The following is a 16,364-nucleotide window of genomic DNA, read 5'->3' as shown; positions in this document are numbered from 1 at the left end:
TTTTCAAATTAACTTAATACTTAACAAGCAGAGAAATGCAGTTTATTTTGGTCTCAGAGCCTCACTGCACAACCCCTCACTTTATCCATCGATAAAATGTCCCCAAGATGAGGAGTAGTCTTTTCCCCAGAATTCAGAAGCAGCCAGACAAGGTTTAGGATTTTGTTTTGTCATCGTTTTTGTCTCATTTGTTTTTATTTTTTCCTCCCTGTCCCATAGTAGAAAGACATGTAATGTAAGTTTTGTGCACTACTCATAGAGAAATGGAGTGCACAGCACGACAGCCCTTCTCAGTCTTTGTTAGTCTGCTCCTGGTGTATCATTAAATGTCATTTACTTTCCATTGTTCGCTCATTCACAAGCACACTTTTGTTTCCCTCACTCCCTTTTAAGGGAAAAAAACCATATATATAACTGAATTCTGAAAACAAACCTAGTGTCCACTTGTATCAAGATAGACAAGTACATAAAAAATGTTTCCAAATATTCTTTGGGTTTATGAAAAAGAAGATAAACAAAAAAGACACTTTTACTTTATGTTCTTATAGTCTTAAAATAATAAGGGACCATGGCCACCTCGGAGTTAGATTTTCTCAAAGCCAGGGCTACCCTACAACTTTTACTGCGGTGGGCAACAAAGATCCAGGGAGGAGAGACAAAGCCTTTCTAGAAATGTCTTCACTAAGAACACTTATTTATTTCCCACACACCAAAAATAGTTGACTAATGCGTACTCTCTGCTTATTTTCCCTGTTTCCATTTCCAAATTTGAGAAAAGTTCGGTAGAGCGGTTAAAATGGCATGATGACTTTAGTTAGTAATAAAAAGGCTAGTAGTGAAAGAGATACACTAATTACAGTCGTTCTGCCCACGCTTTCAGAAGCTCCACCAGGAGCCTCATCCATCCCTACCGAGCTGCCATGGACCCCAAGATTATGTTGTCTACACTGGCTTAGAAATTCCCTCCACCACAGTTCCCCTTCCACACCCCCTGAGTAACAGACAGTGAGAATGGGGGCGGGAGGGGAAATGTGTAGGTAACTAAAAACCCTGAATTACTGGTTTGATTTCAAAATACGTGACCTACAAAACAACAAACAAACAAGCAAACCACAAGTGTGGCAGATGAAGGGCTCCTCTTGCTTCCTTACCAAGGAAATCACATAAGGGCAGAGTGAAGTGTAGAAAATGAAATTGGACAAACGAATGAAATTAACATGTGTATTTGCACTCATCACCACTGTCAATCTATCTCCATGTCCCTCCCTCTGATCCCTCGGATGACCAATTTGTCAGTCTCCTAGATCACACGGGGTCGACCAGGGTGGAGAGCAGCCCTGGAAGGCCTCTAGGAGATGTTGTCGGTGGCAGGAAGAACCGTGGTCCAGGGAGCTGGCCCTTCCCCGGCAGTCTCTGGCGACCAGCATGTTGCCAAGGGGGCAACGGGGCACAAGGGTGCAGTGTGAGCAACACAGTCTCTTCCTACGGGTAAAATCGTCTCCAGCTCAGGGAACGGGAGTATCAGTCGGTAGTGTAGACGGACCATCAGAGAGTACGATGAGCTTCTGAGTGCAAATCCTGATGGGCTGGGCTCTCTCGGGCTGCCTGTGTCTGGGAGCTCTTCCGTTACTCCTCATGGGTCACCTCAGAGATGCTTCCTTTAACCTCTTTCTAAACTAAGTACATAAAACCTTGGTTCGTGAGAGTAATTCATTCTGGAAACATCCTTGTAATCCAAAGGACGTGCATGTCAAAGCGAATTTCCCCATAAGAAATAATGCAAACTCATTCATTCTACAAACCAAAAATATCCATATAAAAATGATGACAATATAATGTAATTGTATATATATAATATAATGGAATTGTAATATAATACAAAATAATAAAGAAAATACAAAATTGAAAGAAAAAGAAACAAATTAGCCTGCACTTGCCTTGGAAACCCTTTGTGGCTGGTGAGAGGGAGACCAGAGGAGGGTTACTGTGCAGGACGACTTTCACTATCACTAACGGAATCACTGCTATCTGTTGGCTCAATGGAATCTCTTTCTTTTCGTGCAGCTTTAACAAGGAGCCTAGCCAATGACACTTGCTTTTGCCTCCTTTTGAGGATGTCATGGAAATGTGACATTGCATTGACAATCACCCACAATCCCACAGCGAGAGAGAGAGAGAGAGAGAGAGAGAGAGAGAGAGAGAACTATCGGCTCAGTTGTGATCATGTGACGTTCAGCATCATGTACTCATATTGCAAGACATCACTCATTTATCAAGTTAAAATATGTTAGAAATGTCTGCCTGTCTTGTGAAACACTCACAGAACAAGTTGCTCACAATCCAAGGTTTTACTGTACTTAGTTAATGCACCCATGAATGAAGAAATAGGGCCCACAACTGAGCTGAGTTTCCTCCTCTGTAATGAGGACAGCCAATGCAGGCAGATCTTCACTGAGCCCCCATAACGTGCTGGCTCAGAGTGAGGTATGTTGCAGAGCCAGAGAGGAGCCGAGGTGAACTTTCCTGGCAGGGGAGGGTCCCCGAGGATTAGAGACAAAATACTAAAAATGCCTGACTCGGAGTGAGGGAGTAGTAAGTCCTCGGTTAAAAGGAACTTTCATTACCTCTTAAAGGAAACCCCTTTAATGTTTGTTTATTTTTGAGAGAGACAGAGTGTGAGTGGGGGAGGGGCAGAGAGAGAGGGGGATACAGAAACTGAAGCAGGCTCCAGGCTCTGAGCTGTCAGCAGCAGCCCAATGCAGGGCTTGAACTCACAAACCACAAGATCAGACGCTTAACTGACTGACCACCCAGGCGCCCCTCCAGGGTCCTCATTTTATCCAGGTCTCTGCTTCTCTTTCCACCCACAGTCCCTCCCACCCCCATCCTCACCCCCAGGACACATTTGAAATACAATTCCATTCACAGAACGTTTGATTTGGGGTGCCAAGTGACGTTAATAGTAGTAACAAATATAATTAGTGCTTGAGTTGGACAAAGGGAAAACAGGATGGCGCTGGCCTTGGAGATTCTTAAAAAGACAAGTTCCGGGGCACCTGGGTGGCTCAGTCGGTGAAGTGTCTGACTTCAGCTCAGGTCATGATCTCACGGTTCATGGGTTCCAGCCCCGCATCGGGCTCTGTGCGGACAGCTCAGAGCCTGGAGCCTGTTTCAGACTCTGTGCCTCCGTCTCTCTCTGCCCCTCCCCTGCTCATGTTCTGTCTCTCTCTGTCTCAAAAATGAATAAACTATAAAAAAAAATAAAATAAAAAAAAGACAAGTCCCTCCAGGGAAAAGTGGCAGCTCAGAGCCTACCCAGAGCAGTCCCCATCAATGGTCCCAGCCGTCCTGGCCCTCCTGCTACAAGAAAAGGTCCTGAAACCCAGCAAGCAGGCCACTCCCGGCTGGTCTTGGTGGTGGTGGTGGGACCAGGAGAGAGAAATAATGTCCTCAGTCACCAGCGGTGACAGCCAGAAGATAAAGGTTCTGGTGGAAGCCGAATTTGGACAACTAAGAGGAAGACATCAGTGGTATGTTCCAGAAGAGGAAGGAGATGACAAAAGGGGCCAGGAAAGGTCTGCTTCTCCCTAATTCTAATCAGGCAGTGCTGGGGGAGGTGGGGGACAGGGGTTCTCTGTCCCTTTTATCCTTTTGGGGGGGCGCTCTATGGGAGGATTGTCTGTTCTTTCACTTGAAATGCCATTTAATTGCATTTTAAAAATATTTCAAAGGTGTCATCCAAGTAATATGTGCCTTTAGTTAAAAATTAATTCCAGGGGTGCCTGGGTGGCTCAGTCGGTTGGGTGTCCCACTTCAGCTCAGGTCATGATCTCACGGTTCATGGGGTCAGGCCCCACATCAGGCTCTGTGCTGGCGGCTAGCTCAGAGCCTGGAGGGTGCTTCAGATTCTGTGTCTCCCTCTCTCTCTGACCCTCCCCTGCTCATGCTGTCTCTCTCTCTTTCTCTCTTTCTCTGTCTTTCTCTCTTTCTCTCAGAAATAAATAAAACATTAAAAAATTTTTTAATTAAAAAAATAAATTAAAACAATTAATTTCATCATTGCTTTGTAAAGAAATCAAGCCCTTGACCCGTAACAGCCCTCTAAGGATATTGGTTACAACCTGAATCACCTTGGACAAGGCCTTCAGAGTCTGCTCCCGGCTGCCAGGATTGCCAGCCACGGCTTTGCCACTGCCCCTTGGGCTCAGCCACAGCCTGCGTTCCCAGCCAGCCTCGCCACCTTCCCCCACGTTCCCTTCTCTGCCTCCCATTTCCCAGCCTACAAGCCCTCATGTCCTTCAGCCTCTAACATCATCCCCCAAACCTTCCCTTTCAGTTCCTTAGGCAGCCGGGTGCAGATTCCTCCAAGTGACCAAACCATACTGTGATCACCTCTCTTATAACATCTTTGATTTAGGGTGTGATTTTTTTCCACATCTCTGTATTTCTCAAGAGAATATGAATTCACAGAACCTTTGCCTAATTTTATTTTAATTCCCAGTGCCTAGCATGGTGGGAAACAAAAGGTAAATATTCAGAGGTGCCTGGTTCACTTAGTCAGTTAAGCATCGACCTCTTGATTTCCGCTCAGGTCACAATCCCAGGGTCGTGGGATCAAGCCGCAAGTCAGGTTTCATGCTGGTCGTGGAACCTGCTTAGAATTCTCTTTCCCTCCCTCTGCCCCTTCCCTGCTTTCTTTTTTTTTTCCTCTTTCTCTCTGTTTGTCAAAATAAATAAATAAACATTAAAAAACAAAACCCAAAAAGGTAAGTATTCAATAGCGGCTTCATAGATGCATGAACGAGCAAATGAATGAATGAATGAATGAATGGTACCCTGCAGATGCCAGGATGCTCTTTCCGCGAAGCGAATCTGACCTGTCTCTCTCTGCGCTGCATTCATTCCCGGGCTCCCTCTCTGGCGATGAGTTTCCTTGGGGGCTGTTAACAAACAAGAAACAAACAAACAAAATGAAGGAGCAACAGAAGGAGAGAAGTGGAGGGGACTCCGGCAAATTATTTTCACGGAGTTTCTGTTTCCTCATTTGTGAAATGAAAGTGCTGCCAGGAGGAGCTTTGAAGGAATCTTCCAGTCCCAGCTGGCCCGGCTCCACAACAGCTGTTCCCCTGAGTCCTGGCAGCCAGTCCCGGAGTCTTAGCGCCATCTAGTGATAGGCAGTCCGGCAGCAGTGGCGGGAAAGCCTGGCGAACCGGACGGTGGGCGCAAGAAGGAAACGCTGAGCTTCATTATTTGATGAGGCAGCAAGAAATCAGGGCAAATGTGAAGCTAAGCTGAGAGGCCTAACTTGGGTGACTCTGAGTCCTTTCTGCTGGGGACGGACTAACTAGAAAGCCTCAGAACATATAAGAAGCAGCCAACTAGGATCCTTAACACGTGAAAAAGGCAAGAAAACAACTCCTGTGTGCCGTGGTCTTCTTGTTCCTTTATTAAGCTACTGCTTGTCCCAATTAACTCTTCTCCTTGGGAGGAAATGTACTTTTGGTTTTTTTTTAAATGTTTTATTTATTTCTAGGAGAGAGAGAGACAGCGTGAGCAGGGGAGGGTCAGAGAGAGAGGGAGTCACAGACTGAAACAGGCTCCAGGCTCTGAGCTGGCAGTCAGCACAGAGCCCGACGCGGGGCTCGAACCCACGAACCGCGAGATCATGACCTAAGCGAAAGTCGGACGCTCAACTGACTAAGCCACCCAGGCGCCCCGGAAGTGTACTTTTGAAGAGCTGATGGCGTAGAATTCCAAAATCCCAATAAAAGCTCAAATTATATTTCATTAAGAGTATATATGCCTGTTTCAAATGTCTTTTTTTTTTTTTTTTAACCTTCACCAGAGTGTGATAAAAGAAATGTTAAAAATCCAGGGCACCTGGGTGGCTCAGTCGGGTAAGCCTCTGAGTTCGGCTCAGGTCATGATCTCACAGTTCATGAGTTTGAGCCCTGCATCGGGCTCTGTACTGGTGGTGTGGAGCCTGCTTTCAATTCTCTCTCCCTCTCTCCCTCCCTCCCTTTCTGCCCTTTCCCCATTTGTGTCCTCTCTCTCAAAAATAAATAAACTTGAAAAGAAATTCTAGAAAGAAAGAAAGAAAGGAAGGAAGGAAGAAAGAAAGAAAGATGCTAAGACTACAAACATGTCAGGGCGCCTGGTTGGCTCAGTCGGTTAAGTGTCTGACTTGGGCTCAGGTCATGATCTTGCTGTTTGCAAGTTTGAGCCCTGTGTCGGGCTCTGTGCTGACAGTTAGAGCCTGGAGCCTGCTTTGGATTCTGTGTCTCCCTCTCTCTGCCCCTCCCCTGCTCATGCTGTGTCTCTGGCTCCCAAAAATAAATAAACATTAAAAAAATCCAACTATGGTCAACTAACAATATAGAAAATATTAAAGACAATTCTGGGAGAAGCAAAACAATAGCAAAAACTTTAGTGCTTACAGAATGCTCCTGTGCACATTCCCTTAAAACTCCCCAAAACATTCTATCAACCTGATATTTGTTTTCTAAATTACTTTCTAGTTGCCAAAAGCAAGACTCAACCAACCAACGGAACAAGTAAACAGTTTCTTTTCTTTTTTTTTTTAATCGAAAACTGAAGGAGAATGATACGGTCTCTTTGTTGTATGGTCTGTCCCCATGAGCCATGCTCCTGGGAGCGCCTTCTGGGCAAAACAGACATTTAAAAGGGTAGCTGCTTTACAGACACTTGAAGGAAGAAGGGCCTTTGAGTGGGGAGCAAGACTGATCGGTCCGACATATAAACCACCTCTGAAGGCAAATCCCATGGTAGAGTGTCATCACATTCGCAAAAAATAATCTACATCTGCAGAGTGTCTGACTCTATAAACCTGTTCTTACACATCGTATCACATTGGGGTTTGGGAGAAGCCCACTCACTGCTGGCTGACACTTCCTTACATCGCTGACAAGCAGTAATTATTATCGCACAACCCCAGAAACACACAGAGTATGACGTTGAAACCAGACCATTCCACTGTAGGGACAGTATTTTCCAACCAAAAGTGAGGCCACCTGCATGGACGAGAATGTACATGCACGCGGACGCCAAGGGGGAAGTGGGCTCTGCTAGTGCATATCACCCCTGCATTCTTCCTTGGGAAATGTATCATCTAGAAGTGTCTGGAAAAAGCAAAATCTTCAACTGGGAAACCGATTTGGCCCTTTTCTGACTGGAATCAGAATGAAATAGGCTGGATTTGGAGGCAGCTTTGAAGAAAGAGGATGACTGGCCGGGCGCAGTTGGCTCAGGCATTAACAACATAAAAGAATGTGGCAGTTATGAGTGATGGACTCAGGAGGCAGGTCTGTGCCTGATTTTTGTATTTTACCTGCCATTGAATGTGTGCCTCAACTTGTAAGCTTATTAGAGGTACTGCTTTTATATCTAATACAGTTACATAAAAGACCATATGTTCTATTTGGATCAGCTCAGTTTTACCTGACAAATTCATAAAGAGCTTCACACGTACAGGCTTGAAAAACAAACTCAAAATAAATAAAAAATTTAAATTCTAATCGCGCTCATATAGGTCACCAAAGTACTCGGGGAGAAGGTCCATCAGCTCAATGCAAGGTCATCAGCCTCACAATAAACTCCAAATAAGGGAAACCCTTGCTATTAATTTCATGGGGATTTAAAATATATTAGGTTCTTGTGAAAAATTACCTTCCGGACTGGCCCCCATTGAAATGTAAATGTGTTCTCTTTATTCTCCAAACTCCCCCATTTTTTTCCTCCCGAAATTCCATTTGGAAACTCTGTGTATTTGTAGATGCCACAGTTATTACCTCTTTTTTGCTGTTAAGTGTGCTCTGCTTAGAGGTTTTTATAAGAGTTATCTCTCCTGTAACGAATACTCAGCAATTCAGGCCGGTCTTTTCAGCTTGCTGGATGTAAGTGTCCCTTGATTAATGGACCTGTCAACTCGATCAGCGGTTATCATAGGACAAAGGCTCGGCCTGAAAAATGTCACTTCTTATCCTCATTGCCCAAGCACTTCTGGTTTACAAGCTTTGTGCACCTACCAGCTGCACCTAGTATTTCGTTTCTGGTTTGGTTAATAGTAAGGGAAGTTACATGAAAGTAGATCATTGAATTACTGAATCCAATAGAAATAATTTCTTTTGTTCAAACAATGCACGTCATATGATGGAGGGTGTTTTTTGTCTTCCTAACTCCTTTCACTTCTGTCAGCTGAACGGCTACCTAACCATTGAAATCAATGTATAGATCAATATATACAACATTCATTTTTGCCTCCATTCTGCCTGGGGTTAAAGTCTTGCAAGAATAGAGTTGCTTGGGAGGAAAAGAAAAAAATCAAGTCCTTAAATGAAATTATTCTGCTTTAGTAAGTTCAAGACAGAGCATCTGTTAAAATTAAGGCTGTATGCTTTGAAAGTCAATTTTGCGTGTGCTTTTATGTGGTTGGAATCCATTCAGTGGAGGCACCGGAGCCCTGAGATTATAAATGAGCAGAATAATGGGCGACTCTGAGCTTCTGGATGGGCAATATTCTTATTTTTCCTAAAAGACTTTATTCTTAAATGATCTCTACACCTAACATGGGGCTCAAACTTACAACCCCAAGATCAAGACTCACATGCTCTACCGGCCAAGCCAGCCAAGGGTCCTAGATAGCAATAGTCTTGAAAAATTACATAACTATCTGGGTAGAATAAATTTCAAGATGATTATGAAGTCCAATGTTCCCAAAGTTAAAAACCAGTGGACTACCTCAATGTGTTCCACAGTGTAAATAAAGGAAATCACCAAATGCCATGCTGGGACCCCAATAAAAGAAGTAAAGCAAAAAACATGTTCTTTCAATGTTTGGGGGTATATATAATACATATATTAGGCCTCAAAAGAAACAAGGACTAGAGTATGGCATATAATTTCCATAACTATAAAAATCTAAAATGTTCTTAAATAATAAGGAAGGGAATATAAGCCTAGAGCCAAAATAGCTAGACATAGCATCTCATGGAACGTAAATGTGGGACGACGTTTCCAGGGCTGGTGGAGCCTGGATCAGCCAGGCCAAGTTCAAGGACTTGAGGACTAGGATGAAGCAGGGACATCGAGGTCCTATAAATACCAAATTTGAGCAACATCAAGACTAAAGGGCAAAATCCTGATAAAGAACTGATGGCAACATAGGAGCGCTGTGGCTGGCACTCACAGACATTCTAATGGCCTTGAGGGAGTGGTTCTGCGCTAAGCAATAAACCCTCCACTGAATACGAAGAAGAAAGCAAACTTGGGGGGGGGGCACCTCAGGAGGTCCATTGGTTAAGACTCTTGATTTCGGCTCAGGTTATAATCTCATGGTTTGGTTTGTGAGCTCGAGCCCTGCGCTGGACTCTGCGCTGACAGTGCAGAGCCTGCTTGGGATTCTCTCCCTCTCTCTCCATTCCCTCCTCGGCTCACAGATATGGTTAGGCTCCTGCTGTTTCCGGCAGGTGAGTGCCCTTTGATTTCCTTGTAAGCAAGTCTGAGAAATTCTGTGATTACTGGAAGGTTCCCCCAGGTTGCAACGGATAATTCAAACCTGGATCATACAAAGTTTCTGGTCTCCTGTTTCCCAAAATTTCTTCCCCTTAGTTGTCATGTAATGTTCCAAAGGGGTAATTTAAAAGGGGATCTACCTGTGTCTTCAATTCTACCCTTTCAGGTAAATGTGGTTTCTGATAGAATGCAGAATATTATTTTTTGGTACGAACTTTCATGGCTCATACTTTCCCAGCAGCTTTCTTTCCTACTAAGTGCTGCTCGTTATACATTTGCCCAGAGCCATCAATATAATTTCCTCTGTCGAACTGAGGCCAATCTGATTTTAGGAACTTTTACTTTTAAAAACTTTAGGCTTATGTATGGAAGTTTTCAGTCTTACCTGAATTATTCTTTTGGACTCATCCGGGAACACGTTGAGTTCTTTTTTTCCTTTCTTTAAGGAGCAAAAACACTTTGGTTTCAGAAACTTGGGACGGCAAAAGCGGGGGTGGTGGGGGTTGACCACAACAGTCTCTATGCACGTTTCTATACACACTGGCTGTGGGGAAACACAACTTTCCTGGATTTGCCGGTGCTAATGCTCTGGTAAAAGCCCTTGCCTCCTGGGGCCCTTCGCATGCCCTCGTGATAATGAGATCTGCAGTCATTAATCTAGCTGATTGGTCTTCTTCTGAGAGGATGGTAAAGCTCCTCTTATCTCAGGGAGAGGGCCAAATGGCTCCAGCTGGGCCTCGGGCCCTCGGTTAGGTCCTGAGGTGCATGAAGACTGCAGTGCTGGATCTATGGGTAGGCATTTAGATCAAAAGGAATGAAGTCCGAGAACTTGGGAGACTCAACAGGTGGCAAAAGCAGAGACACTGGGGTCTGTCTAGCTCCTGGAGAGACTATTTACACACCAAAGGGTTGGCGTTAGGTTTCAGACCCATTAAATATCCAAGGAGGATCTTTCAAGAAAGAAGATGACAGCTACCTCCTTCCTCTATATGAGTGAGAACGAGAACGATTACTTTTCCTAGTGCGGGATACTTGACCCCTGGTGAGAGGTAAGCTCTGGGGAGCCTGGGGGTGGCGGGGATACACTTACTTCATACTTTTAGGCAGTTAATAAGAAATCTGTCTCAGATCCAGAACACCTTGTATGTGTATTCAGGATAAAATAAATAACAATGAACATTAAAAACCGAACACTGACAGAGTGGGTTGTTAGACTGCGATGGATCTTTTTCCTCCTCCTCCATCAATCATGACCAGCTCAGGAGAAGGCAGGGAGTAATATGTCCAATCAAAACCGTAGTCCTGCCTTTCCAGGCTGGGAGGTGCCCAGGATGCCTCAGGGCCAAGGTCAACAATAGAGACTGCAGCCCTTTGTGGTGCAGCTAGTCTGCACTGAGTGGAGTTGTCAGAAAAGATACAGGACACCCAGTCAAATGCGAATTTGGGATAAATAACAAATAATTAATAACATAAGTATATCCCAAATATTGCATGGGCCATACTTATGCTTAAAAAAAAAAACTCCACTCATTCTTTATCTGAAACTGAAATTTAACTGGGCATCCTGTGTTTTTATTTGCTAAATTTGAGACTCTACCATGATGATGGTGACCTCTTGGGAGATGCCAGCAACTCATGTCCATTGAAAAAATAAATTTATTTTTTTTAAGTGTATTTAGTTTTGAGAGAGAGTGTGTGTGAGCAAGCAGGGGAGGGGCAGAGAGAAGAGAGAGACAGAGAATCCCAAGCAGGCTCCACAGTGTCAGCACAGAGCCTGACGCCAGACTCAATCTCACCAACTGTGAGATCATGACCTGAGCCAAGAATCGGATGCTTAACAGAGTGAGCCACGCAGGTGCCCCTAAAACAACACATTTAAAAGGGCACTTAGACCTTTCTCTTCATTTCTGAAGGGATGTTGGAGGGGACTGTGCTTATATACTGAATCCGGGAAACGTTGATCTCCATAATTTATGTGTTATGGACTGAATGTGTCTCCCCACCAATCCATGTGAGGCCTAACCCCCCAGTGTGGCTGTGTCTGGAAATGAGGCCTCTGAGGGAATATTTGAGGCTAATGAGGTCATAAAAGCGGGGCCCTGAGCCAGAGGGGCAGTGTGCTTACGAGAAGAGACAGCAGAGAGCCCGAGCTTTAAAAAAGTATCCCCAAAGTATTTCTATCTGCTTCAGGGAGGTTTCTTTCCTTATGAGCAATGGAAACTAACTCCTGCCAACCTACAGCTGAAGTGAATTTATTCATAATACACAAGGTAGCCCATGTACTTAAGGAAAAGCTGAAGTCCTGGCTGGGAAGGACAGGAACACGACAGCAACAAGGATCTGAGCGACGGGAACAAAGCGCGTGTGCAGTCAGGGTGTCAGGACCACGATTTACCTGTTTCCGTTTTCTCTCTTTCCCTCCCATCTCATTGCCCTCCAAGGCGGATGTTTTCAGCAGCAGGTAAGAGATCATGACTAAGAATGGCTTAATAATAAAGCTACTTCGTTGTCTCATGTAACAAGTTTTCTGGAGATGAGTGGTCTGTGGTTGGGCAAGCACGTCACAGTCTAGGTTGCTCATTCTTTGGCCATTCAATAAAAAAATGGCTGCTGCAGCTCAAAATATATTCTCCCCCCAACATTGCAAGCAGAAAGAAAGATAAAAGGCAGAAATAGGGGGTGTTCCTTTTCATTAAGGAAGCCTCCCATCACCGTTCCGCTTATAATACTTTGGTTGGAACTGGTCACATGGCCACCTCTAGCCACAAGGAAGGCTGGGAAAGTGGGCATCTGGCATAAGTGATGAGAAGAACAGTGACTGGCTCACACCAGGGCTTCATCTCCTGGGGCTGCGCATATTGCTGCACAAGACGAGATCAGAGTTCTGTTAGCAAGAAGGAAGGGGCATAGCTCTCATGATCCGTGTTCCCCGGAAAGGCAGCCAATGGGCCTAGTTCGGTCCACCATGTTTGAATCATGAGGCACGAGTGAAAGGTACTGTTTCAAAAAGCAGCAGGACCCTGTGGCTGGAAGAAGGGGAGTGAAAGCTGAGTACAAAGAGGACCCATCTCCCCCTCCGTCTCCCACTGGCCTTTTCAGATACTGGGTGGTATTCCAGCCCAGCAAGGACAGGCTCTGTAACTGTGGGACCCGGTACAAATAAAAATGTGGGATGCCTTATTCAAAAACTGTAAAGAATTTCAAGATGGTGGGAGCAGAGCATTAAACAAACATGAGATCCTTCTGAACGTGGGGCCTCGTGTGACTGTGCAGGTCACACCATGAGGCCTGCCCTGGGCCAAGCCCAGAACAGAAGCAACCATCATCTTAGGAGAGCAAGCCTGAGTTGTGGTGTTTTAGGGTCTGTTTGGTTTGTTTTTGTTTTTGTTTCTGTTTTTTTGTTTTTTGTTTTGACAGAGAGAGAGGGTGCAAGTGAGCAAGGGACAAAGAGAGAGAGAGAGGATCCCAGGAGGGGCAGAGGGGAGAGAAGCAGAGAGAGAGAGAGAGAGAGAGAAGTGGGGCTCATTCAAAGCAGGGCCTGAGCTCACCCAGTATGGGACTTGAACTCATGAACCATGAGATCATGACCTGAGCCAAAGTTAGATGCTGAACGACCGAGCCACTCCGGCGCCCCTTGGGTCTGTGTTTGTATGAAACTAGATTAGATACATCCATGGATGGGGGGGAGGACTGTGATGTGTACTGGTGTAATTAACATATGTCCAGGCCTGCATACAAACTTTCAATTAAAGAGCAAAGAAAAAGGTGATCACACCTCTGCTGGGGGTCTAGCCCTGGACAGAGGTGGAATTCAGGGAACACAGAGTTCTCAGGAAGCATCCTCTGTACCCCACCTGCAGCAGAGGAAAGGGGAGGGGATGGGATCGCAAGCCAGCTTTACCCCTCATGCCCATTCAGACTTGGCAATGCTGTGTGTTATTTGATCATCACCGTGACCCAGTGCAGTGCAATGTATTATCTCCATCTTCTGGATGAGGCTGCTGGGACTCAGAGAGTTCCGTGTCATCTGTGGTATATCATCAAGTGAGGATTGGAAGCTGGGTGGTGTGAATACAGATTCCCAAGCTGGACGCTTAACCAACTGGGCCACCAGTGTTTATCAGCACGTCAGGGCGCTGGACAAGTCTCATGGAGTTGGGTCATTGTAGGTTTGACCAGACACAAAGGGGCTGTTTTTCAGGGTCTTAGAGTCCCAAGGCCCATGGACAAGGTCACTACAAGGATGTCCCTCCAGCACCAGAAATGCAGGATGGATGACAGCCCCATGATGTCAATCGTAGGCAAGCTAGGGAGCCCGAGCCAGGAAATAAACTTCGCTTTCCTCACAAAAGGGTCTGTCACACACAGTCAGTTTCTGAAAGGAATCCACAAGCCAGGAACATTTGTCTAAATACTTTAATTAAAATGCACTGTAATAGGATAAAAGCCAGAGTGTAAATGCAGAGTTCATGTTTGCTAAGAAAACAGATGAAAATATTCCAGGTAGCCAAATATATTTTGGAATCTGATCATGGAATTTTAAACAGCCTCTTGGTTTTCGTTTTATTTAAAATATTTATATAGTTAAAAAAATAGCTTGCTATTCATTTTCTACCATAGCACAGGGAACGTTGAGACATTTTAAATTAGTAGAGATTCAACATACATAAATAAAGATTCAGGTTCAGCTGCAGAATTACAGTATTCTGAGCTATGCCATCCACACCTTGGCAATCAACCAGAGTCCAGTTCTACTTGGAGAACAGAGCTAGCCTCAAATTCAATTGATCTAATATCCAACTTTTGTGAAAGCGTCAAGTTTAATGAAATATCACAGTGAAATTAAGACACTGCTAATCTCATTTCAAAATCAATTTTCTTTCTGGGAAATTCTTGGGAACCTCAAGAATCTCTCGCTTTATATAATAAGCAGTATACATTCAAGAGTTGACATCTAAAATAATGAGTATGTTCATATAAAAAAGATTCCTTATAAAATAGGATCTCACAGTGAAGGTGCCTTCAAAACATTTTGCCAACTACTGAAGGGTAATACACTGACTTGATTGATAGCCCTGAAATACTTGCTAAAGATGGAAGCATTCTCTATGTTTGGATTTAGCATATGTAACGCGGGGGCACCTGGGTGGCTCAGTTGGTTAAGTGTCCAACTTGGGCTCAGGTCACAATCTCGCAGTTCATGGATTTGAGCCCTGCATCAGGATCTGTGCTGACAGCTCAGAACCCAGAGCCTGCTTTGAATTCTGTGTTTCCCTCTCTCTCTGCCCCTCCCCTGCTCATGCTCTGCCTGTCTCTCTGTCTCTCTTTAAAAAACAAAAACAAAAAAACCCACGACAATATGCAGTGAAAATATGAGTATGATAATTGGCGGTGGTAAAGCAAAAATTAGCCCAAACCTCCAGATTTCCCCTATTTAAAAACAGTGTTTCCCAGTGAAATTATGTATAAGATTTTTCAGTGCAGCACTATTCTTAACAGCATAAGCCTGGAAAGAAGGCAAATGCCTGTCAATAGGACAGCCATTAAATGTTATGGTCTTTGCAGACAATGGACTAGATCGCAGGCATGAAAAATAAGCATGCCCTTTATATACTAAGAAGAAAGAATCTTCAGAATAAATGAAAAACAACAGCAGCTCTAGTATGTTACTATTTGTGAAAGGGGAAAAAAAAAAGAAAAAAGGAAGAGCACAAGAAATTGATTAGAGGGGTCGCTTCCAGCAAGGGGCCCGTGGGGTGGGGCACCAGAGGTAGGAGGGATAATTTTAACTGGGTGCCTTTTATGCCCATACAAATTTATTAAAATAAATTAGTCAAAGCTTTCTAAAAGGCTACAATAATGCTGCTCATCACTAGATTCAACGTGATTACTCAGATCATGTGGTAGGTCACTGACCAGAGAAATCTGTTTGTTACCTTGGGATTTGGAAGTGTTTAGACCAGGCTGAGAACTCCTATAGTGTTTCCATTTTTTTTCACTGGGGAAATGAACGTTCTGGTTTTCGTCCGATGGACAAATACACACATTTGTAAGCCCTCAAAGGCCTCTTCAGCAGTTCACAATGTCCTGCAATTTTATATAAAATGGGCAGTACGTACGGGAGTTCCGGGGCTTTTTGTGTTCATTGTTGCTGGCGGACACAAAGGGCCCACGACTAGTTTTCCCATTTAATCACCCACTCCCCGGAGAGACATTAGCTATGCAAATAAAATCCCCCCAACATTCTGACTGAAGGACTCCTCCCCAGTCCCTTTATTTTGAATCATTAAAGCAACACGACTTGATTGTTGCTTGGAGAACAATTGGAGAAGCGTCAGGAATGTCAGCTGTGATTTCGGATTCTCCGAACCATCACCTCTACGTCCAGGGTGTTAAAGGAAGCAGGTGTGAGCCCCGGTGGGCCAGAACAGGGTGACGGCAGTGGGTGCTTAGAACAGGAAGTCCACTTCTGTTCCGAGACTGGGGCATCGGACTTGGAACCAAATGCAGCCTGGGGACAGGAGGCTGGGGGCAGGTCCTCGCTGACTCCCCTAATGGGCCTCACGTCCCCAGTCAGGTCAGGGGAGCCATAATTCCCACTTAGTCAAATGAGCAGCAAAGCCTAACCGCCCTCCTGCTGACAGGCTGTTTATGTTTTTGTTTTAAGGAATCTCTATACCCAGCATGGGGCTTGAACTCACAACTTTGAGATCGAGGGTCGCATGTTCTATCCCCTGAGCCAGCCAGGCTCCCCATCTGTTGGCAGGTTTTCCATCCTTGAGATGTGGGAGGAGACACCCAAACATTCTGGAACTTTCAGTCGCCAACAAAGC

The 16,364-nt window shown here is 44.7% G+C and overlaps 1 long non-coding RNA gene across 1 annotated transcript; it reads right to left on the bottom strand.

The window, feature by feature from the left end:
* Positions 1 to 1,207: 1,207 nt before the first annotated feature.
* On the bottom strand, positions 1,208 to 16,345 carry LOC144220965 (uncharacterized). The gene is made up of 3 exons (XR_013331906.1): positions 16,233 to 16,345; positions 4,836 to 4,940; positions 1,208 to 1,676 (listed from the first exon to the last, which is right to left on the bottom strand). It is a non-coding gene; the product is annotated as an uncharacterized LOC144220965 (long non-coding RNA).
* Positions 16,346 to 16,364: the final 19 nt, after the last annotated feature.

This window comes from Crocuta crocuta, unplaced genomic scaffold (assembly GCF_008692635.1).
Source record: "Crocuta crocuta isolate KB4526 unplaced genomic scaffold, BGI_CrCroc_1.0 scaffold124, whole genome shotgun sequence".
In the NCBI taxonomy this organism is placed as follows: Eukaryota; Metazoa; Chordata; class Mammalia; order Carnivora; family Hyaenidae; genus Crocuta; species Crocuta crocuta.
Note: the sequence above shows the minus strand (reverse complement) of the source record. Positions and strands in the feature narration are given on the sequence as shown.